Consider the following 19,058-nt stretch of genomic DNA (forward strand, 5'->3'; position numbering starts at 1 on the left):
TGTTACATGATGGCTCTCTTTGGCGTGAGAATTTGCTGTCTTTCTGTTTTAAATGCAAGTGTAATAATGAGACCGTTTGACCTAAATCTGCTCTGGCCAACTTTATTCTTCAAGGTAAATTGTTGCCTTGGGAAAGAAATGACTTAATATACAGTGCAAGGCTGTATGCATTAACTGTCATGCAAAAAAATCTTCTATAAATGTGGGAACATGCATTTTAATGTTTTTAAATTTGAGAGGCATGTAATGCTGGAGATAAAAATGTTTCAAAGTAAGCTTAATGTAAACATGTGATGCCATGTGTAGCCATGTGAACTCAACAACCCTTTCTTCATAATCTGCTTGACACAAACTCCTGTTAATGCCCATGAGGCTGCTTTGTGTAGGACACATAAACACACGTGCATTCACACATAGGACACAATTTGGCCCTTTAATCTGATTAGCTGTGTCTGTATAGATGAACCTATGGGTTCATTGGGTATATTCCTCTTCTTCAACACATCACCCACCGGTATTTCTGAGTGCTGAGAGAATGACTCTAGCATTTAAACTGACTAGGAAAGTAAACTGATACTTGCTTGTCACAATCCAGAGTGAAAACAACAAGGTAATTCGTTTTTTATTTCATTCGTTAATTTCTGAAATACAATTTAGCAGGTATAGCTATATCTGTCAACACTGTCATATATCAATATATATATATATATATATATATATATATATATATATATATATATATATATATATATATATATGTTAATGCATTAATATTATGTATTAGTTACAGTGTCAATGTCAACCGTGAGGGTGTGCTCAAAACTATAGATATTGATGTGATTGAAATATTTAAACAAAACAAATATTTGGTTTAAATTTTGGGCTGTGTGGAATTTTTAGATAGCCTTTTCTTTAAAGTGTATATTCTTGTTACAATCAACATTGAGATAAAAAAATCAATTTTGCCTATTATAAGTCGGTTTATACTGGTATGTTTTTATGATTTTTCTTTGAAGTCGTGGACTCATAGCCTGGAGCGGAAGATATTCACATGGATGGTCTTTGCCAACTATCATGGTCAGTGATAATATTGACTTGTAACTAAATAATAAGAAATAACCGACCCAAACACAGACTTTACTCTGAAATCTAAGTTACAGTTATTTTCTTATTGAAATGTAACACTAAAACTTGAACTTTCTGTCACGATTTTAGTGGAAATGCAAATTCTGCATGAAAATGTAAAAGCACATTCATCCAAAAACTAATGAAAATGTCCTTTAACAGCAAATGCTGTTCAAAATTACATAAAAATGGCAAGTTTAACACTCACAAACATATATGACAAGCTATAAATGTTTCAATGTCTTTAAATATTAGATATGTAAATGACTGTAAATGCAAAAGATGTTATTTTAATTCAGTTTAAACTACCTCCAAGGCAACAGGTAGTCTGTTTTACATTGTTGTTTATGTCTTGACCAAATATAATCCCTTCATCTTCATTATAGAAAAATATTAATATCAAACATGATGAGTATCCCCAAAACACCCAACAATTTACAGTGGCTTTGGCTTTACAGACGGCTTTGCTGAATCACAACAAATTCCTTAAATTTGACACTTGTGTTTTTTTATTATTTTAAAGTCGCTTTGATATCAGCATTCTGTCAATCTCCGGACTGCGCCGTTTTATTTGCGTCATTTTGAAAACGCAAAGAAAACTCGTCGAGCTATTGAATCGACTCCCGTTCATGTCTGAGGTTAAATCTCCCGAACAAAAAAATAAAAGCCCTAAAGCGACCACCATAATATATGTAACGTGTCTAACTGTACCCGTGTAATTTATTGGTGCTGATATGAGAGAGGTCAGCGGCTGCTGTCTGGCTCTTGTGTAACGATCGCCGTGTGTCTGTGTGAATCACAGTTCACCTCAGCTGAACTTCTGTGATCCAGTTTACGGTAGTGTGCGGCTGTCGGGGGGGAAGAACAGCTATTTTGACCAATATTAAAACTAAAATGCTCTTAATAGACGCAGTCTGTCGTCATGTTTTTGTGTAGACGGGAAGGTTGTGATAGTTTGCTCGTCTGAGTGTGTGAACCGGAGGGAACGGCACGTACGAGCGCGTGTGTTTTAACCGCGCGACAGGAATCCACCGTGAAGAATGACATCTTTCCACTTCAACCTCAACTTGAGAAAAAACACAATAGGTCGTCCTGGCTTTCTTACCGACTCCCGATAAATTGCTTTGGTTTGTGTGTTTCTCTTTGACGTTTATAACGAGAACTAAAGGAGCACGAATGATCCGGATGAAGCGAAGACGTGGAGGAAAAGGGAAACTGTAATGTAAGTTTGGCGTCACCGTATGTAATTGGGTCACCTCGGTCGGATGTTTCCATTGTTTGGCTTATTTCGCTATTAAACTGCACGGAAGCTTGAAATGAAATGCGACGAACATACGAAGCTGGCATATGGGACATTATTGAACCGCCTGATATCTCTAGTTTTTCACGGCTGATTTTCCTGGCATCGGATGTAAAATAAGTGTCGAGCTCGTACTCGAGGTCCATGTATTTTAAACGAGGACTAGCGCATATGATTAGTGCGGGTCGAATAGAAAGAGAGTAAAATACGCATAAAAGAGGGCAGTTTCTCGAGCCCAGACATATTTGTTTAAGCGTTTCTAATAATCGACCCTCTCTGTTGTGGTTTTTATAGCCTATATTCTCTTTTACTGTCTGACTGAAGGCACCACGAGACTTAGGATTTATCTGTAGATCTTAATGAGAAATAAATCCAGTATGTGTGTTTGATAACTGGGATAAGTAACTACATTATTTTTGCTAGACATTAAAATGCATTTTTTTTTATGTGCAAGACACACTTCTTATTTTTTCCTGCTGATCTAGATCAAACTGAACTGGGGTTGTTCCAACTTGATGAATTTAGCTGAATTATCAACTAATAGAGCATAATATATTGTATTCCTTTTTGTGTAAAAAGAAAAAGAAAAAATCATGTTCTAATAAGTTTATAGCTTGCTTGAATTGTATCATTGGACCTCAGAAAATATGGCCCTTTTAGTCAGACAGTGTTTTCATGACACTGATTATAATTTTTAAAGTTATTTAAATACATGCAATTAAAAAATAAAACTCTTGAGTCTCTTTTCTAAATGCATTCTGCTATTGTGGTAATTCATATAGTAAGTGAGAATAGAGCTTATTCAGAAATGTTAGATTGTGTGTGTGTTTGTGTGTGTGTGTGTGTGTGTGTGTGTGTGTGTGTGTGTGTGTGTGTTGCAGTGATGTTTGAAATGGCGAAAATGTATTTCGGAATTAGACCAGAGATGGATTGTTCGTCCACTTTTTCATCATGTAGGATTTTGCCCTTAAATGAACATTATCTCATTCCAAGTTTGCATGGTAAATATATGATAGAAGTTAGATTTTATGCTTCTGTTGTACATCAAATGAAATGCAACACTTTTCTGCTTAAGATGAATCGCTTATGATGTTTTATTCCTCTTTTGTAAGTTGCTTTGGATAAAAGCAACTGCCAAATGAGTAAATGTAATGAAATCTTCTGAAGAACATAAACTGCACTTTACTGGATAAAGGCATTCTTTTGTCATGTATTATTGATGGATTTTAGTGCATGGATTTGTGCATCTCATTATTTATCCGTAAGGCTTCATTGTGAACATTTCTGTGCGATATGCACACACACACACACACACACACACACACATGCTTTAACATGTTAACCGATTTGTTATGCTGAATGTGCAATTATCACGTCACATTCTGATGACCTGCTAATGTTATAAAACAATCTCTTTTTAACTCTTATGCCTAAAAGGAACATAAACAGTCTTTTCAAACTTAGTTTGAAAGTTTTTAAACACTATTTTAACATTGCTGGATTTATTGAGCCATAGTTATTTGAAAAGTATGTGTTTTGAATTGTTTGTCAGTCTGTTTGTTAGTAAGTTTGCCAGTAATGGTGGATTGTTGAGGATAGTTATTTATTAAAGGGGTTGGTAACCCACAAATGAAAATTCTCTCATCATTTACTCTTTCATAACCTCCCAGATGTGTATGACTTTTTCTTCTGCTGAACACAAGATTTTTAGAATAATATCTCAGCTATGTGGGTCCATACAATGCCAGTAAATGGTAACCAGAACTTTGAAGCAACAAAAAGCACATAAAGACAGCATAAAATTAATAATTTCTACTCCAGTGATTTAATATATGTCTTCTGAAGCAATTCAAGCACTTTGGGTGAGAAACATATTTTTTTTATACTATAAATCTCCCCTTTCACTTTCAGAATGTGAACGTGCATGTAGAGATTTATAGCTAAAAAGGCTTAAATATTGATCTGTTTTACACCCTCACCTATCATATCACTTCTGAAGACATGGATTTAACAATGGAGTTATATGGATTACGTTTTTGCTGCCTTATTGTTCTTTTGGAGCTTGAAAGGTATGGTCACCATTCACTTGCATTGTATTGACCAACAGAGCTGAAATATTCTTATAAAAATCTTTATTTGTGTTTGGCAGAAGAAAAAGTCATACACATCTGGATGGCATGAGGGTGAGTAAATTCATTTTTGGGTGAACTATCCCTTTAATGTCAGTGTTTATCATTCAGCACTCATCGTACACAACGGCAAACAATGTTGCCTGTATATTTTTCTTTTTTACACAGTTTTCAAGATGTATACCTTCTGACGGAGGAGACATTCACAACACCAGTGATGTCAGCATTTCTAAACAACTGAGAAAAAACAAATCACATCAGTCATTTCAGCAGGCTGTTTCCCCTTGTGTTAAAGTCAGCATGAAACAGGAGTTGCAACTGACTTTACTTCCGTGAATTACAACTGCGAATTCAACAATATTCCCCGTTTCATTCAAACTGTAAATTCAAGCCAGCAGACCTGTAACCAAGGAAGTTTGGGTTAAGGAACAATAGTTTTGAAGGAAAACAAATAAAAATGCACCTTGCCATCTTCACCAAAATGCGATTGGCGCTTCGTTCAGCTTTACACAAGGTTGTGGTATTTATAAGAAAGGGGCAGTGTTTTAAGTGGACTAAATGATTGGAGAAGTCCTGCATACGTCACCAGAGAGAAGTCTGTCGTTTCACCAGAAGATCGAGTTATGACATTTTGATTAAAGATTACTAGGTCAATAAAACACTTAAAAATAAAACATAAGCATGATGAATCGTTCGCAATAAAATCAATAACAAGCATTTAGAAAATAGATAGGGTGAATTTTCATTTCATGCCAACTTTAATGTCACTCAACACTCGACTTGTCTTGCCAAAAATATCTTACAATTTACATTTTCTGTCTTGGAAAATAGCTAAACTGCCATTGAACCGCTACATAACCCAAAGCAGTAACAAACAGGCCAGGCCGATGCAGAGAGTCTCTGACCAAGGCCAGATCTGGCTGAGTTTGTATGGAGTGTGTGCAAGCTGGAAGTGTTTTTCCATGACTGGCCCCTGGTGCTCTAGCCACGCCAAACTGTCAATCCAACAGGAATGCCTCCCCAAACTCTCTGCAACAGATGACAGAAATTTGGCGTTTGGTATTGTCATATTCCTTCTCTGCGATTTACTTTATCCCTCCTCTGCTCTTGAATTTTCCGTGTGCTCTTTCTTTTCTCCTGCAAACACAGAAGGCCAAGCATGTAATGTGTCAACATGACCTGGCCTCGATACTGCAATCTGAGCATTTCTCTTGGTCTTTTGAAATGATGTGGTACTGATGAGAGGAGCTTGCTTACAGCCATCTTTTGCTAAAACACTTTGAAAAGCACAAGATCAATGAGCCAATCTAACCGAGCCCTCCATGATTACAATGAGGTGAACAATCCTGCACACACTTTAAAGAAACAAATTCAGAAATACATCTGCCTCATCGTTGGCCCATATCCAAGCTGGTTCACCTCAGCTAACCCTCAGCACACATCATTTGAAATTTTAAATTAAATCACCACATGGAGGGAAGGCGCCTCTATCCTGACACATTCACACAATCAATTGTCACGCCTCTCTAAGATACAAGCAGCCTAATGATTTGAGTAGCCTGTAGTATCAGCTGAGGTCAGGGGCGTGTCCCAGGCATTTAGCCCCTAGCCTATCTGAAAACTGGCACTAAATGGTTGCACAGATGTGAGCAAGAGCTGTTAGAGGAATACATGTCAGACAGGAGCATTACAGAGCATTAGAGCAGAGGATGTGCTTAAGCTGCTCAGATTCTGGGTGCTCCAGAGGACAGCCAGACTGGCACATATTCTGCAGTTTCGGCGCTGCGGGTTACCTGTGATGCGTTAAAACATCAGGTGACACATTCTGTGTACGTCTCTTTTGAGTGCGAATGTATGGGAGAGATGACATTGTGTGTGTTTTTATTTTGTGTCTGTGTGTGTGAGAGATCTTGTGGGTATGAGCTAGGAGCTCTTAAGTGCTTGACCTAATTTTGCAGGCAGAGAAGAATTCAGCAGTGAAGGCCTTCCTCTGTTAGTGTGAGGTTGCTGTGCTGGGTGTTTCCTCCCAGAGTCTAACAGGAAGCTCATGTTTGAGTTCATCTGAGGACAGGGAAAAAGCTTTTCTTTCCACTGTGGATCGTTCTAGAGAGGGGGAGAAAGCCAGGGCCTAAGCTCTGAATCAGCCTTCTCCAATCTGGCACATGTTTTAGCTTCTTATACCGTTGTCTATTTTGGCTAAACTTAAAGTTTTTGTTTTTTTGCAATGCCAAGAAAACATCTATTTTTTTGGGCTACAGTGAGCAGGAGCTGAGATCCCAGGTCAAAAATGAGTTAATGAATCCTCTGAGCAAATGAAACAATCCTCAACAGGGTTCTTTTCTCCTCCCCCTGGTTCGGTTTTACATTCCAGTCTTATCTGACCCAGGTTATGACCTCAGAAAAAGCATGGATTAAATTAATGTTTGTAACACAGATGAATTAGATATAACTCATCAGTTACTGAAATTAATCAAACTGATTGTACTGTTATGATGAATTTAAGCAATGCTTTTTCTGTGAGTTTCACTGAATGTTTATCATTGCTGTTATTTGTCATGCACAGGCTCGGGGAGGACTCGCAGAAACTTTGGGTGACACCAAGAGACTTGCCTGTGGCTGGATGTGCAGGTGAGAGACAATGTGACAAACTAAATCCATCATTATTATGACTTCATGTCATAATAAGCAAGTTTTATTCTGTAAATAAATGAATATTTGAACTCTTCAAGATATGGTTTTTACATTTATAATTTAACAAATGCTTTTATCCAAAGTATCCAAATTTTATCAAGAATAAATTACATTTTAATGAAGTAACTATATTGTTACATTGTAGTTATTTTGGATGTGCAAGTATTTCAACTGTAAAAACTACTTATGCACCTGTATCTATTCTTCTTGGTGTTGGCAATTTTTTAATGGAAAATTCTGTTTCTTTTAAAATAATAATTTTATTTGACTGTCTATACACCAGACCTGGGCACTACAGTGCGACATGACAAAACGAGATTGCTTCCATTATAATCAATATAGCTGCCTGTACTGGAATAGCCAGATGCAACACACCTATAGTTGATGGACGTCTCGTTTCTATTTTTAATGCTTTGCACAGGTTTATTTTATTGATTTACTTTACACAGATTTACCTTATTGTCCTAGTCCGTCAGAAACAATTTGTATTGATTTTTGTTTTTACAAAAATCATATGTGCAAAATCATCTTCTGACCACATCAAAGCTGGCTCGTGGTGTTTTTGTTTTAATCTTTTGTTTCTAACCATGTGTTCACGGATATAGTAGCAATATTATAAACTTATTTGATCTTCTAAAATAACCTATTCAAAGTATTTTTATACTAAAGGATAGATTTGAATGTACTGTAATTTTACTCTTACTGAAGTCTAGCCTTATGCTTACAGTTGATTGGTCCATTGTTTGGGCTAATTTCATTTGTTTAAATTCATTTAATTACATTTCATTTTGGCTTTTTAAAAATGAACAAATCCATGTATTCAATCAATAAATAATATATTATATATCAAATATATTTTTTTACATGTTTATTGTTTAATTGCATAATATTTACTATTTACAAGTATTTACACTGATTTGTTGAACACGTGCTAAAACCGGTGCTGTCTCTTTAACAAAACCAGCATTTCTGTAAAGAGCGTCTGTAGACGAGCGCATGTTAACGAGAAAGACTTGAATGGCTTTATCTCATCTGTGCTATGCGTGATTAGAATTAAATATCATTTTTGTTTTTGTTTTTCATCAACAACTGACTGTAAAGAACAGAAAGGATATTAAAAGAGGCATTATTCAATGACAAATGGGGCACTTGGCTCTTGTCTTTGGACACACATTATACGGAACAACTTTTACTACATGTAGTGAAAGGATCTTGCTGCTGAATACTTGCTGCTGAATACCACTATACTGCACGATTACTGGTGAGTGAAATCTTAACATTTACAAGCCAGTTGCCAAATATGTTCATTTTAGTCGCATAGCACAAAATTTGGTTGCAAATGGTTGAAATTCCACATGAATTTCGAGATGCTTAAATGAAGATCGTGATGCATCGGGAAATCATTATTTTTACCCACTCCTAGTGTCGTTGGTCTCTTCCAGAATATACACAATGTTTTAGAATATGTAATTGATACGTTCTTCTCTAAACAATCTTAGAGGAATATTTTGAGGTTCAATACAAGTTAAGCTAAATATGAAATATGAAACTTATAATTTAATGAAAGCAGTTCAATTAAATCTTCTGTTAAACTCATGTATTATTTGAGCTGTACATTTGTTTAAAATGTTATTTTTACAGTTGTTTTAGGGTTTTAGGGTCGTCGTCATGGCAACAAGTTGTAAAGTTGGATATAATTTTACACACAAAAGGTTAGTAAACGCAGTACTAAAATTAAGTTAACACACATATTGTTTACGTCTTCTGTCTGTACTTTTGAAACAGTGTGTACGTTTACAGATTGACACATTCACTTCCATTGTAAGTGCCTCACTGTAACCCAGACTTGAGCTTTTTTATTAAAGAAAAGGAAAGACAAGTCGAAATGAATATTTGTTGCAATCAATATTATGCCACAAATGCTGCTGATTGATCTTAACTTTTATCGGCCCTGGAATATTCCTTTAAGAACATCTTGCACGCTGTCTTCAGGCTTAAATTTTGTGTTGCTTAGAAATTTGTATTCTGTTTGGAGCTTCTGATTTCATCTTCTTTAAATGTTTTATTTGTGTTGATTTTATTGTAAATAAAGTCATATCTCTGGTGTTATTGACATGTTCTTTGCAAATTAGAATGAAAATGATATGTATTACATAATCCCAGATGCTCTGAAATATGATCACATGATCAGAACATCAGACAATAGATTAAATCTTTCATCAGACAGTGGGGTTGTTCAAAGAGCACGTCTTTGAGAGCTTGTTTCTATGGTGGGCCGAGCAGAAGAATGATGAGGATCAACCTGTTAGTCTCCCATTGCATCAGCTTTACTGCAAACAGAGGCAGATTTAGTATAAAAGGTTTGCAATATCCCGACTGTCAAAAAAACTGTGCTTATCATATCTTATGGTATATTGCAATATATTTTTATTTATTTATTTGGCAGTTCAAAACATCCTAAATATGCAACAAAGCTTCAAGCTGAACTCTGACTATCACGGATACGGAGGATCTCTCTGTTTCAGTCACAATGCATTTATGATATTGTGATACATCACAAACCATTGAATAGTGACATACTGTATGTAGCGCAAGAATCGCGATGTGTATTGTAACTTTTAGGTTGTTGGTGTTACCCAACCCTAATCTTTAGCATATCTCATTACGAATTACATCGATTGTTTAGCGGAGGAAAAGAAAGAGGAGTGCGACTTTGAACAGCTGAGATGCACTCATCTTTATTACTCTATCATCTAACAGTCTCTTTCACACATTATACCCATGTTCCTGTCTCCTGCAGTGTGGATGTACTCTCAGGTCATGCGCCATTTGCAGGTGTTATCCAGATGTTTTCTTGCATGTTTCGATGCTCTCTTTGTTAGCACTTAATATCCTTTTTGCAGATAGCGGAACAGAAATGTTCCTTCTGTCAAGCAAGGAACACCGTACTCACAAAGACTTAAAAAAAACACTTTGTTCCCAATCTCTGCAGTCCTTTAGCAGGATTAAAAGTGACAAATGGCATCCCACAAGGTGGCATGCAATATGCCTATTTAAATATTACATATAGATATTTATAAATCAGCTCTTGGGAATATTTGATTCTGATTGGTAAATCACAGCATGTAACATCAAATATTTTTGTGTAATGACCACTAAACGGTATTATTGGCAGTTTAATTTTCTACAAAGCTGGGCTGGTTTCATGTCTCTCGGATCACTCCACATTCTCTCTTTTTTTCTCACATAACAAAATAATTTGAACTCAGTTCATTAATATTTCATCCATTTATTTATTTGAAAAGTAGCTGCAATGTAAAAAAAAGAAAAGAAATTGTTGAGCAAACTTAAAAAAAACAAGGCAAAAAGATGCAGTAAGAGTCTCTCAACACATGTCTTAAAAGAATATTCCAGGTTGAATACAAGTTAAGCTCAATCGACAACATTTGTGGCATAATATTCATAACCACATACATTTATTTTTTACTTGCCCTTCCTTTTCTTTAATAAAGTAAAAATCCAGGTTAAAGTGAGGCACTTACAATGGAAGTGAATGGGGGCCCATTTTTAAACATTAAAATACTCAATGTTTCAAAAGTATAGACACAAGACATATACAATATACGTGTTAATATGATTTAAGTGTGATAAAATCACTTAGCAACCTTTTCTTTGTGAAGATATATCCAATTTTACATCTTCATTGCCATGACGATGTTATGTCAACAAACCCTAACATTTTTAAACCTAAACATTACGATTTAAACAACTTCCCAGTTCAAATAATACATTAATTTTAACAGAATAATTCATTTAAGTGATTTTTATAAAACTATAAGCTTCACATTTCTGCCAGTAAACCCTCCAAAAATTGCCCCATTCACTTCCATTGTAAGTGCCTCACTGTAACCTATATTTTTTTTAAGAAAAGGAGGAATGAGATGAAATTACTTTTTGTTGCAATTAACATTATGCCACAAATGCTGTCGATTGAGCTTAACTTGTATTAGCTTAACACACAAACCTCAATAACGGTGACAATAAACAAACCTTATTAAGTTAAAAGTTGAGCTCCTAACATCACCACACAATAACTGACTAACAGTGGCAACAAAAAACAAGAATAACAGCATGAATAAAGTCAATAAACAGCAAAAAATAAACCTGTATTTTTAACCGTGCGTTCAGACCAGAGGAGGTGAGAGCATCAAAATTCACTGTGGCTGCCCTGCCAACAACGTTATCGAAGATTCGTGGACGTTCTGACGTAGTTGAAATAGGCGGCAACGTTCGTTCGGAATGCTTGGATTTGTGAACTGTATTTAAAGGGGATGCAAAACATCCAGACATGCCAACTGGTGTCAAAAGGTCATTACCATAATGTTGCCCACACTCAAACTTTCCTTTGACATCCACAACGCCCAAGACGCACAATAGAGAGACGCTGGCTGCCATAGAAATTGAATGAATGACTTCCAGTCGATTTGATGCTCTCGACGCCTCTGGTCTGAACTTATCATAATTGTATAATTTATTCATGTTGCAATGCATGCTGGGAACTTTTTTGTTGTTAAACATTAAATTGTTCATTCAGATAACTAATTTCATCTAGTTGGAACAACATTTTGGGGGATGTTATTGGTCTTACATGTGTTTTTATGTATCCGGGACTCAAAAACCCCCATTGGCTGGATAACATGCAATTTCATTTTTTAAAATATGTGTGTAATAAGCACACAATGAACAGCCAGCCAGTCATGAATGCAAAAAAATAAAAAAACTTTCAATTTGATTAAAATATGTAAACTTGAAACCCATAACATATCATACACTGTAAAAGTGTTAACCTGCAATTGTTACCTTAAATAACTATTTCTACATGATCTAACCCTTAAAATGTGTTTTATTGTTTTATTATGTATTCAGGTTGATTCAGTGATGTTATTATCACTTGCCATTCAAACTGTTACTGTTTTTTTTTATTTTCTTCTTTTAAATGGCTTTAAATGGTGATCCGAGAGACAGAATATGAAAGCCCTTACAGTAGAACAGGCAAAGCGTTTTATCAGAAAGTAAGCTGCTTGTCATTAATTATGATGTTTTGAAATAATTCAACATCAGCTCTATGTCAGACTAATGTTTTTATCTTTGATTGACATTAAATGACCACTAGAACTTTCATGCATCTCCATCCACCTTCCCACTAATTGACAAATTAGTGTCAATTGATGTAATGCATGCATAGCACACATGTTTTGATCATAGGTTTCACTTTTAAGAGCAAAGATGATGAGTTGCTGTTGTTGCATAGTAATATAACTGAACATATTGCAGTAGAACTATGTGTTGTATCACTTTAAAACTCTAATTGTCACGTCTTTTGACTAGAACGGTCTGCCTATACAGTGAAATGAAGATCTTTCAAGTGCTGTATTGATGAAGAATCTCCCTTCCCACATTCAAGTGGCCATTTTGTCAGCCTACAGCAGTTCCCCTTGTTATCCTGTGATGGATTGCCATATAAGTTTACTCAAGAAAGCATTGAAGACAAATAGTTTAGAAATGCCCATGTCATGTAATATTACAAAGAGTAGTCTGAAAGTTTGGTTGTTAAATTCTTTAGAGAGATTGATTCAGTCAGTCAGGTGTACCTTACATGTAGACAGTCATTTAAGACAAAATGAAAAATTTTTTAGAACTAAAAAACAAACCATATGGACCAGTATTGTTTTTCATTCGTCGTTCGTTCGTTGTTATAGTGTTGGGTTTGAAGGCCTATGCTCTGGACTGCGTCTCTCAACTCCAGACGAGGGCTGCTCCATGGGTAGGCCACTGTTGCATTGTTGGCAGTGGCTCATTTGAATAGCCCTTTAGTATTTTGTGTGAGCAAGTCAGCGCCATTTGCATTTGTTCCAGTCACAAAGGTTTACAGGTCAATAGAGACCAAGCTAACGTACAGAGGAACCCTCTCTCCTCTTATTTTCCTTTTCTCCCCTGTCTCTCAACCTTCTTTTGCCCTTCCTTGGTTGTCATGATAAACTCCGCCCGTCTCCCTGGGAATGTGTTTGTGCATGCGTATGTGTGTGTGTGTAGCAACACCTCAGATGTCTGGTGAGTGATTAATTCTAAGCGGGGAATAAGACTGAAGAGAGGCCCCTGGTAACCCTCAAGCAAACACCAACAATAATTTGATTATCACACTTGAACATGCTTATTTAGCCTGTGCATGGTCGTGCATATATGTGTTTTTGGACAGCACACTGAGGGAGAATAAGAAGACACAGCATACCTGATTAAATGGAGCCCATTCAAGACCGTTGTTTGTGAGCGGTTTGAATGGCTGCAGTGCTGACACATAGCTTCTTAGACGCGCACACATAGACAGAACCAGAAGCACCGGGTCTTCGTAATTAATCCCAGAGTGAGCTCATGGACAATCCTCAGAGCTTTAACTCCGTACTTTCCATATGTCCTCTGTCACATTCATGCATACATGTACACGTACAGGGTCGGACAGTTACCCCAGACTGAGAAACTTTATCATGTTCTTAATTGCCAAAATCACTTAAAAGCTAAATCACTTTGCAATAAATGTAAATGTATAATTAAGTCATATTTTAAATTGTGTTATAGTATTATTATTTTACTATTGAATAGGATTTAATTTCATTCAAATGTATATTTATGTACAAGTTTTGCAGTATTATATGGAATATTACACCAAATTACACTATATAAAATAATGTTGTTACAAGCATGTGTAGTTCAAAAGTGCTACACATGCTTATATTGCTGAGATCCAAAAGTTTACACATTTAGAAAAACAAATCCTCGTTAAATTAAAGAATGGTAACATTACTGTATATGTCTGCCTGATCTACTTAAAATGCATTTGTTGGTGTTATCTAATGTAGTCTGGTTGATTTAGACAATAAATAATATTTTTGATAATATAAAATCATTTTATAAAAAAAAAAAAATTATATTAGATTTCATGGCACATTTCATGTAGGCTGCCTGACATTGTTACATTTAATGCAATTGCATTTTTAAGGATGTGCTTTTAGCATGGCCGCCGGAAGGCAGTAGTCAACCTCTGCATCTCTCTTGTGGCTTGTTCTTGTCCCCTCAGAGCTGGACGTGTGAAACGGAGCACAAAACGTAGGCTGCTGGATCAGCATGCATGCTACATAAAGACTGCTTTTGTTATGGCCTGCACGCTCATGACTGCCGGCATCTATAGCCCCCCACCCCCAACATCACCAAACTGCACCGGGCTGATTAGAGAACCCCCCCCCCCCCCAGTAGACAGTCACTTCCAATCTTATAAGCTGACACCCATAAAAGTTGATAGCAACATAAATAAATTAACCTCTTCGGTTTCCTTCTGGGGATCAATAACGTCCTATTTTATTCCATTCTGGATCAAATTTAAGTGAATTTATCTTTGCTGGAGATTCATTACTGTAGGATAACTCAATTTTTAGCTGTAGGTAAATCAAATAAGTTGTGCACATTTGTGTTGCAGCATAACTCTATTCACCATTTACAGTGCAATAATCGTTCTTAGTAAAAGCAGAAATTCTAAATGACTCTTAATACTGGTAGGTGAAAAGCAGTGCACGTGACACTTTAGTGTGCAAATCTGTTGGGTCTCAGTAGACTCAGGCCTAATAACTAGAGCAACGACAGCCTTGCAGCCACCAGGCCGATATTGCACAATGTTCACCTATTAAAGGTTGGGATTCCCATTGGGAAAACACTCATGCACAGTAGATAATAAGTAGAAAAGCCACGGTAAGATAATACGTTTGTGATGATCATCCACTGACCTATAATCATCCTTTTTAAAATCAATTTTAACCAGAATAATGTCCTTGAACGACAGCAATGACAAGTGCCACATCCCATGCAGTTCTTTTAAAAATTGGATGTTATTATAGATTTGAGAGGAGACCTTTGGATCGTTTGCTGTTGTGGTGATTACACAGGCAGAGATTTGAGTACCCAAAATATATAAGTTGACCTCTAGGCCATTGTTTCCTTCTCAAATAATTGAGAAACAATTTTTAAGATGATGTAGTAGCACGGAATTTGCAGAGAGGCACATTTTTCATGGCTTACTGTATTAATTAAAACTACTGCAAAGTATATGTAACCAAGACCATTGGCAGATGCTAGTCTGGTGCAAATTATTTGTAACCAAGGCCATTGACCATTAAATAGTTTCTAAATTTAGTCCAAAGCTGAGCTCAGTTTGTGCACAGGAAATTACACTGAAAAGTTTATTTCATGGTCTGTGATTTCATCACTAAAACCATATTTCTTCTCAGAATATTGAGAGGAAATGGGCAGATTTGACAATTAATCCAGAGAGTGTGGATATCAGAGCGCTCCGTGTGCACCACAGGGACCATGTCCGGCACACCCCTTTCTCCAGTGTTGTTGGTTGTAGGACAGATGGTTGACTGGGTGTAGAAGGCTCAGCTGGGGCAAATCCTGGAGGTCTTGTCCATTCGGAGACAAAGTGACGTGGCACATGCAAAAGGAACCTTTTAAGTGCCAAGGCCCAGTTGCAATGATCTCCTCAAGTAACGAAAACCCTTAGTGACAATAAACACTATTATAACAAAGGGTTTTCTTAACGTAAGGGGTTTCTTGCAACTGGGCCATCCCTATATTCCCCTGTCTCATACCAGCATTCAGGGAAATAAAGAATAACTGGTTTGTTAAAATGCAAGACCTGAACCAGAATGGACTGGCAGTTTGAAGTGACGAAAGAAACTTAACATGCATCGAAGGTAATTTAGGAGGGAGTAAACAGCATTAAAAGATGTCCATGCAGTGTGTTTGGGAAATATTTGGATACAGACGTGGGATTCATTTGTGCTGCCTGCGTGCAGTTTTAGAGGTTAAAGTTTTGTTTTGTATAGTCCATCATGCTTAGAGTAAAATGTGTCGGACCTTCCTTAAAGTAATTAATAATTTAACACTATTAAAAACTTATTTAGAAGCTCACGTTTCAGTGTAACCATGGGCTGGAGTTCATTTGTGGTTAAATGTTTGCCAGTTATTTGTTAGAATAATTACTTATTTGGTTTTGTGTTCGTGCCCTTTCCCCTGCAGCTTTAAATTATCTATTTGGTTCTGTGAGCTGCACATGTCCCTCGAGAATCCCCCTGTTCATTTTTTATTGCTTGTATTTCATTTTTATTATTAAACGATCCTCCATTTGTCCGGGAGTGTTTGAAAGTTTCAGAGTTAGTCAAAGTGTGGGATAATGCCACAGAATCCTGCTCCTCTCTCCAAACACAAAGTGCTCAGCAGAACGTTCTGGAGATTTGAGCTTGTGGCAGTTAGCAGCCGTGCGAGTGAGCTCTGCTGAAGTGGACATAGAGAAAGTCTGTTCTATCGGTCTATCTTTATCTTTGTCCCTTTTCCACAAGACTGAATATTTTAAGGTGAGTTACTAGCTTTTAGAACATTTCTGTGTTTTTCCAGCTGTCAAATACAGACAAATTAGGCTCATAATGTCAAACATAACCTTCTGGCTAATAAATCTCTCTTTTTTTTTTACCCTTCAAAGTAAGACCACCATGTTAAACTTGTTCCAAATTAATGTTACTGGAGCACTGGTGCCCGGTGTTCATGAACAGTATAAAAAACTTTCATAATGTGCAAAATATCTTATATATTTAATATAACTGTCATTCTTAAACTATATAAAGGACAGGATTTTAATAACATTTTAGCACACAGACTAGAAAAGCTCGAAGTTACATTTCAAGATAAACCTGTCAAATCCTCATATCGAAGCTCATTTAAAGAAAAAGAAAACATGTAGTTTGAGTTTCAGCCAAATTTCATTTCTGTTATTGAGAAATCCTTTCATTTCATTTTCATTTTTATTCATTAAAGGTGATTTTCAATATTTAAATATTAACATTTGCATATTTAATGATGGAAAACAACTCTTGATCAAATCAAATAAATAAGTAAAGTTTGTATGTTTCAAATAAAGTGGGCATTTAAATAGATTATTCCTCTCAAACTTGAATTTCGTTGTTAGTTTAATTGTATAGAAGAAACAGGGCACCCACAACCGGAATAAACATTGATTTCAAATCAAATATACACTGCACACTGAACTGTCTCTCTGCTTTAGTATTTCACAGACAGACGAGTCATGTGTGATACATGTAGACATAACTGTCCTATCCTTCACTGTAATAAATCCAGTATTCCTCCAGAGACAAATCTTTTCCGATTCAGACATTTATTAGGAATATTTTAATTCTTAAGATAATTAGAATCTTGCAAATTTGTAATCTTTTTTTTCTCTTCTTCTTCTTCTTTCTGTAAACACTAATAGGAACATGCTTCTGGCTTTGCTTAGTCTCGGCATGTTGTTGAGGAAAGAAAGACGAGGACAAATCTTGTCAGTTCTTTTTTTTAAATCTATTTAAGAAAAGCATAAATTGTACAATTTGATTTTGTTCAGTCAAATGGGAAAACAACTACTGAAAAACCTATAATAGCCTCCCTTTTTTCCTCAGGTTTTTATCAACAAGGAAATAATATTGCATGTGGCATTGGCCTTTTTTATAGCTTAATAGTTTCTTTGTGATTTGGACTGAAATTGATTCCTTTTTCTTTTTTTTTTTTTTGGTCAAAATAATAAATACAAATAGCATTTTTCAGCATGAACATTTGAACGTCATTCAGCCCTCAACATATTTTGTTTGGTTTATGTTTCTGTTTGCTCTGCTGAACGTGCCTCTCACTTATATTAGTAATTTAGTCTTTCTTAAATAAATAACAGGCACAAAGATTTGACATCAATTAAATGTACACTGAAATAAATGTTAACCTAAAAAATGTGCTTCATAACATGTAAATGTTTGTTTAACATCACTGTTAATTTACCACTTTTTACAGTGTGGAATAAATAATCAAACAAACAGATCTATAATATTGTACTATTACAGAGATATTAATAATAGAATGAAAGATAATAAAATCACAGCAATCGGGAAAAAAATCATTTCTGTGAACATGCACAACACAAAGACTTTATTTTTCATATAGTTTCTTCAAATAGTTTGTTGAAGGCTTATTTGCAAAACATTTCATTTTAATATTTTACTTATTTAAATTAGATATTTACGGACAGTTGTGAGCTTGTAATGATTTGTATAATCTTTACAATACTGCTCAGGAAATCTGTTGCTCAGATAGAAAATCACAGCATGTAGAAAATAACTTTGACTTTTTTTTTTTTTCTATTTATGACCCAATTACTTTGATCAACATGATTATTTGTTTTTGCAGTTTTTATTTATTTACTAATTGATTGTTGCATTTTTTTGTTTCTGGAATCAATGCTAAAGATGACCGTTAATTATGATGGTCTGGCACACAAGTTCAAGGTCATGCCTGCTCTGTTACCGAGCCAAAGCTATTATACTGCTCTTGATATTTCTTTACAAAAGTGAAGTATTCATAGACTAAAATATACTACGTTTTTTAATATTTCTGATATCTGCATAACTGAATGCAGTGAGCCTCATCCTGCGTGCTTGGACATAGACGCATGCTCTTATCAGAGGTGACTGCCATGTTGTCTAACTGTCCTCCATTTTGTGATTTCAGACCTTTACAGCAGCTCAGCTGCCCCACCCATGCGAAATTATGCAGGCGTATCCTGATGGATCCGAAATGACATTGATGTTAATCCTAACCTTTTTCATCTGGCAAATTTTAAACTCTTGAACTTTTCCTCATGGAAAAAGACATCAATAACTGGTTACCTG

The 19,058-nt window shown here is 35.8% G+C and overlaps 1 protein-coding gene across 2 annotated transcripts in view; it reads left to right on the forward strand.

Annotated features, from left to right (window-relative positions):
* The first annotated feature begins 513 nt into the window (after positions 1-513).
* The window catches only part of LOC127637612 (peroxisome proliferator-activated receptor alpha-like), a 60,178-nt gene continuing 41,633 nt past the window's right edge, over positions 514-19,058 (forward strand). The window contains exons 1-4 of one of the 2 annotated variants that reach the window (XM_052118756.1): positions 514-610; positions 1,017-1,077; positions 7,118-7,182; positions 8,347-8,506. The gene's annotated coding sequence lies outside the window, so the exon portion shown is untranslated. Of the gene's footprint in view, positions 611-1,016; positions 1,078-1,549; positions 2,348-7,117; positions 7,183-8,346; positions 8,507-19,058 lie in introns of those variants that run through there. The other variant, XM_052118760.1, reaches the window with a different exon arrangement.

This window comes from Xyrauchen texanus, chromosome 45 (genome assembly GCF_025860055.1).
Source record: "Xyrauchen texanus isolate HMW12.3.18 chromosome 45, RBS_HiC_50CHRs, whole genome shotgun sequence".
Classification (NCBI taxonomy): Eukaryota; Metazoa; Chordata; class Actinopteri; order Cypriniformes; family Catostomidae; genus Xyrauchen; species Xyrauchen texanus.